Consider the following 6,174-nt stretch of genomic DNA (forward strand, 5'->3'; position numbering starts at 1 on the left):
CTCACATTGTTTGTTTAGTCACTAAGTCATGTCTGACTCCTTTGTGACCCCATGGACTGTAGCCTACCAAGCTCCTCTGTCCGTGGGATTTCCCAGGCAAGAGCCCTGGTGTGGGTTGCCATTTCCTTCTCCAATATAGTACTTGTACTGCTAAATAAACTCTTTGTTCATTGCTTTTAACCCCTCCAAACTATGACAGCATGGGCTGGATGTAATTCTGAACTCCATGTCATGGAACCAGAGTAATGGGTAATCTGTTACCCATATGGCTCTGGGAGTCATGCTAAATCACCCTTGGACCAGTTTTAGGATCCAATCAACAAGTCCAGAGTTATGTTGACAAGGAATCCTGAGTTAAATAAGGAAAAAAAGACTGCAAAATACATGCCATGCTAAGTCACTTCAGTCGTGTCCGACTCTGTGCAACCCTATAGATGGCAGCTTACCAGGCTCCCCCGTCCCTGGGATTCTCCAGGCAAGAACACTGGAGTGGGTTGCCATTTCCTTCTCCAATGCATGAAAGTGAAAAGTGAAAGTGAAGTTGCTCAGTCGTGTCTGACTCTTGGCGACCCCATGGACTGAAGCCCACCAGGCTCCTCCGTCCATGGGATTTTCCAGGCAAGAGTACTGGAGTGGGTGCCACTGCCTTCTCCAATACATGCCCTAGCAATAGACTATCCACTCATGTCGTCACTAAACATTACAAAACAATTTTCTACATCATTATTTTTTTAAAACTTTCTATGTTGCATTGGGGTATAGCCAATTAACAATGTTGTGATAGTTTCAGGTGAACAGTGAAGGACTCAGCCACACACACACATATATATATTCATTCTCTCTCATACTCCCCTCCTGTCTAGCCTGCCACATAACATTGGGCAGAGTTCTATATGCTATACAGTAGGTTCTTGTTGGTTATACATTTTAAATATAGCAGTGTGTACATGTACATACCAAACTGCCTAACTATTCCTTCCACCATTCCTTCCCCCAGCAACCGCAAGTTCATTCTCTAAGTCTATGAGACTGTTTCTGTTTTTTTAAGTTCATTTGTATCTTTTCTTTTTAGATTCCACATACAAGGGATGTCATATATTTGTCCTCTGTCTGACTTACTTCACTCTACATCATTATTTTATATGTGCTTTTATTTTGCTTATTTTTGTTGCCTTCTAAACCTATGCAGTGAAATGTGAGGAGGTTTCTATTTAGCCATCCTCCATCATCTGGGGACATCCTTTTACCAGGTGAAACACCCATTTGCTTTGGATAGTGTCCTTCCTTTCAACTCAGTTTTGAATAATAGGATGCCAAACTGCAGTGCCACAATGAGATCCCAGCAATTTGGGGTTATCATTGGCTTAATCCATGACTTTTTTTTTTTTTTTTTGGCTGCACTGGGTCTTTGTCATTGTGCTCAGGTTTTTCATTGCAGTGGCTTCTCTTATTGCAGAGCACAGGCTCTATGGTGCCTGGGCTGCAGTAGTTGTGGTGCACAGGCTTAGTTGCCTCATGCCATGTGGAATCTTCCCAGACCTGGGACTGTTGTCTCCTGAGTTGGCAGGCAGATTCTTCATCATTGGACCACCAGGGAAGCCCCCATGGCATTTTAATCAAAGAAGAATTGCTAGATGTTACACATCTCTGCCTAAAGCTTAATCTACCTTAACCACTCAGTCATGCTGAAACCCTTACTCACCCTGGATGGTTCCCCTGAGGCAGAGAGCTGATTTAGATCAGGAGCCAGGCTCAAACCCTGGGTTTACCAACTACTACACTTGTGATCTCCAGTAAGTCCCATGGGGCTCGAGTTTGTTTTCCTCACCAGTGAAGTGGGATCTCGGAGAAGGCGATGGCACCCCACTCCAGTACGCTCGCCTGGAAAATCCCATGGACAGAGGAGCCTGGTAGGCTTCGGTCCATGGGGTCGTGAAGAATTGGACACGACTGAGCGACTTCCCTTTCACTTTTCACTTTCATGCATTGGAGAAGGAAATGGCAACCCACTAGAGTGTTCTTGCCTGGAGAATCCCAGGGACGGGGGAGCCTGGTGGGCTGCCGTCTATGGGGTCACACAGAGTCGGACACGACTGAAGTGACTTAGCAGCAGCAAAGTGGGATCTAATCTATTACCCTTATGAGTTTGCAGCAGCAGTGTAGAGAATGCTTGTAACTTTGCCTTAAACAGTGCTTGACACACAGTCTGTGGTCGATAAACATAAATTGAGTCTAAATCTGACAGTTTAGTCTCTTGAAATATCGCATGTGCAAAAAATTGTTTATTGTCTATAGATTTTACTGATGTGGATGGGTTTTACTGAAAAGTCTCTAAACTTCAGCAATAAATTCATCGCTAGGATTTTAGAGGATAAGTTTGTTGTGTTGTGAACAGATGTAAAAGTGCCTGCAGCTTTAAAAGCATTTCCTTGTACATGAAATTAAGACTTGCAGCTACATGCCAAGCAACTCATGAATCAATATCATATTCTCGGCCACCACTTACCCTCTTAGAAGCTTTTTGAAAAGATTAGTAAGTGTAACCAAGAAATTGTTGAACTCAAGTAAATTTTCACTGAGCTGTTTGATTGCTCAGTCTGTTAGATGGATTAAAGGTTATTAGAGAGGGACTGTCATTGACAGTGCTGCTGATGGATCAGCAAGCAGCAAGACTGTGCAGTAATGAAGAGAAAGAAAATCATTCCATACAGGGATTAAGATTTTAATTGGTTTCTGAAGACACTTACAGACTCTATTCAAGAGCTAGTTCTGAAGTTTAAAAGAATATTGGAAGACTGCAGTCATGACCACTTAGGGCTTTCTGTTTTACATTCACAAATATTAATTGAATACATCACTACTGTCTAAAAATAGCCCAATAAACATTTACCAAGAACATCTGGCTATTAGACTTCTTAACTGAATGCACCCAACTGTGTTAATTTTGGCAATGAATGTGCAAATTGCTAAGCTGGTATAGGGATTCTAAACTTGGAAAGGGCAAAAGTAGGAGAGTAGGAGGTAGTTCTTGGAAAATTAGCATGAATAGGACTGGACTACAGGGGTCAGTGGCTCAAACTCTCTGTGCATCTTTAGTTACTGCCCAGTCTCAATCTGCTTACATGATATAGGCTCTGCTGATTACAGGTGCCAGCCCTTAACTTCTGAGTTAATGATGCAAAGAATCAAGGACGGCAGGAAGCCTCATAATGGCCACACAGAGTTCTAGGGAAGCAGGGACTGAGGTTCTAGCAGCAATAGCTGTGTCTGCAGGCAGGCTGGCGTGTATATACTGCGATAGTGATATCTGTGCGGTTTTGACTGAATATGTTAGCTCTGCTGTGTGATTTCGGGTGGTGTTCCTGGCTGCATAGCCCTCAGTCTTGTCTTTCACCTTCCTTTGGATTCTGGGGCCTACCAAGAGTATGTCACAAATTCCTTTTGCTAACTAAGCCAGAGTCAGTTTCTCATGCTTATAATTAAGAACATAGTATTTCATTTGAAAAGACCCTGATGTTGAGAAAGATTGAAGGCAGGAGGAGAAGGGGACAACAGAGGATGAGATGGTTAGATGGCATCACCAACTCAGTAAACAAGAGTTTGGATAAACTCTGGGAGTTGGTGATGGACAGGGAGGCCTGTTGTGCTGCGGTTCATGGGATTGCAAAGAGTCAGACATGACTGAGTGACTGAACTGAACTGCGCTATTCATTCAATTTTTTAAAAGCCAATGTAGGATATCAAAAATCCCCATGGACTGGCTTTGTGATGGTACATCACTTCGAGTCCTCCCTTATAAATTATAAGCTCCTGGTCAGTGGTTAGGACTATCTGCTTTCACTGCTGTAGCCAGGGTTCAATCGTTGGTCACGGAACTAAGATTCCACAAGCCACATAGTATGGCTAAATACATAAATGAATAAATAGCAAACTTCTTCATAAACAAAGTGGGGGAAAAGAAATATGAACAGAATTCATACAAGCTGGGTTTCTTCATTTTCTCCCAGCATCCTATTTTTTTAAAAGAGTATTTTAACAGAGTAATAATTATTAAGTATTCTTTAACAAATTGTTATCAGATCAAAGAAAAGATGAAGTTCAGGGGTAAAATGGCTGGGTCGTAGTACACATCTGGTTTGCCTGAATTCCTGACATAACATGCTGATGGGAAAATAACATATGGACTATATTATATTCCATAATATTTAGAACAATCAGGTAGCCTGAAGAGAAAGACAAAGGAGACTTTCCCTTTTCATTCTTTTAACACTTAATTCCAATTAGTAAATGCTGTTTACTTTGGACAAAACAAGGTGTTAACAATCTGAAGAAACTCAAAGAAGTGTGGACCTGACTGGCCTTCAAAGAAACACATTTATTCATCTTTCAAATGTTTATTAGACTCTCCTGTATTAGACCTGATGGATATAAAGATCTGCAAGGTATAGTACTTGTCTGTTTAGGCTTATGCTTTATAGGAATAATCATCCACATGACTAGAAGCCTGTGTGGCCTTGTGACACACAGATACCTATTAGATATATGTATATATATATATATTTTAGCTTATTTATTTTTGGTTAATGTTTTAAGCATGCACAACCAATTACCATAACCTGTGGTATTTTTAAAAGTTTGATACTCATTGCATGTCTTGAGTTTACAGACTTAAGCAGCATATAATATAATTAGAAAGTTATAAATAAACTCATAAAGGCAAAGGTATGTTCCCCAAAGTGGCATGTACATTAATTAAATCAGGCATCTAAAACTATTTCCAAAGTCTTTTTAAAATGCAGAAATGTAAATTTATACTTTTTTTAAAAAATGAAGAGATTATCTATGCACTTTAAAAATCAAATGTGTTCTGTATCAGAGACAGAAGACAGATATAGGATTGCACTCTTCAAAGCCAATTACCTAAGATTTTTCTTGTTACCTAAACAATAGCGATGGGATTAGAGGAAAATTACACCTGCATTTTTTTTTAATTTTAAAATTCTTTATTTTTTTAAATTAAAAATTTTTTTTACTTTATTTTACTTTACAATACTGTATTGGTTTTGCCATACATTGACATGTATCTGCCACGGGTGTACATGAGTTCCCAATCCTGAAGCCTCCTCCCACCTCCCTCCCCATATCATCTCTCTGTGTCATTCCAGTGCACCAGCCCAAGCATCCTGTATCCTGTATTGAACCTAGACTAGCAATTTGTTTCTTACATGATAGTATACATGTTTCAATGCCATTCTCTCAAATCATCCCACCCTCTCCCTCTCCCACAGAGTCCAAAAGACTGTTCTTTACATCTGTGTCTCTTTTGCTGTCTCGCATACAGGGTTACATTACCATCTTTCTAAATTCCATATGTATGTGTTAGTATACTGTATTGGTGTTTTTCTTTCTGGCTTACTTCACTCTGTATAATCGGCTCCAGTTTCATCCACCTCATTAGAACTGATTCAAATGTATTCTTTTTAATGGCTGAGTAATACTCCATTGTGTATATGTACCACAGTTTTCTTATCCATTCATCTGCTGATGGACATCTAGGTTGCTTCCATGTCCTGGCTATTATAAACAGTGCTGCGATGAACATTGGGGTACACGTGTCTCTTTCAATTCTGGTTTCCTCGTACACCTGCATTTTAATTGCCAATCTAGCATTAAGGTAGTTCTGTAAAAAGGTAACGCAGTTGAGAGACTTCCAATCTCCAAATTAAAAACCTGCGAGGCCCAGATTAAAGTATGGAATATTGCAGATAAAAATAAAGATACAATTGGTTTACTGAATGGAATCAAACATTGCTGACATTTCTATGAAACTTGGAACTACTAAATTTCATTTCTCTAAATATTTCCATTATTTTTTTCTTAATGGTATGAATTATCTCAAATAGCTTACAAAGCTATTCTCTACAAAGCACTTTTGTTTGCTGCTGTTCAGATAGAACAAAAACTTTTCCACATTAACTTAACAATACATGTATTTTTGTTATAAGATTTTATCATGATGGATAGCTAACAATTTTTTCACTAAAACAAAACAGTAAAATATTTTTGTTCTATCAGCACTGCATCTTAACCATGTTTCATTAAATACAAAGAACCAATATCTTATTTGGCTATGATATACTGAGTTGGAAAAAACCTATAATTCTCCTGTGCTTC

The sequence above is a fragment of the Oryx dammah genome, unplaced genomic scaffold (assembly GCF_014754425.2).
Source record: "Oryx dammah isolate SB20612 unplaced genomic scaffold, SCBI_Odam_1.1 HiC_scaffold_2, whole genome shotgun sequence".
Lineage (NCBI taxonomy): Eukaryota > Metazoa > Chordata > Mammalia > Artiodactyla > Bovidae > Oryx > Oryx dammah.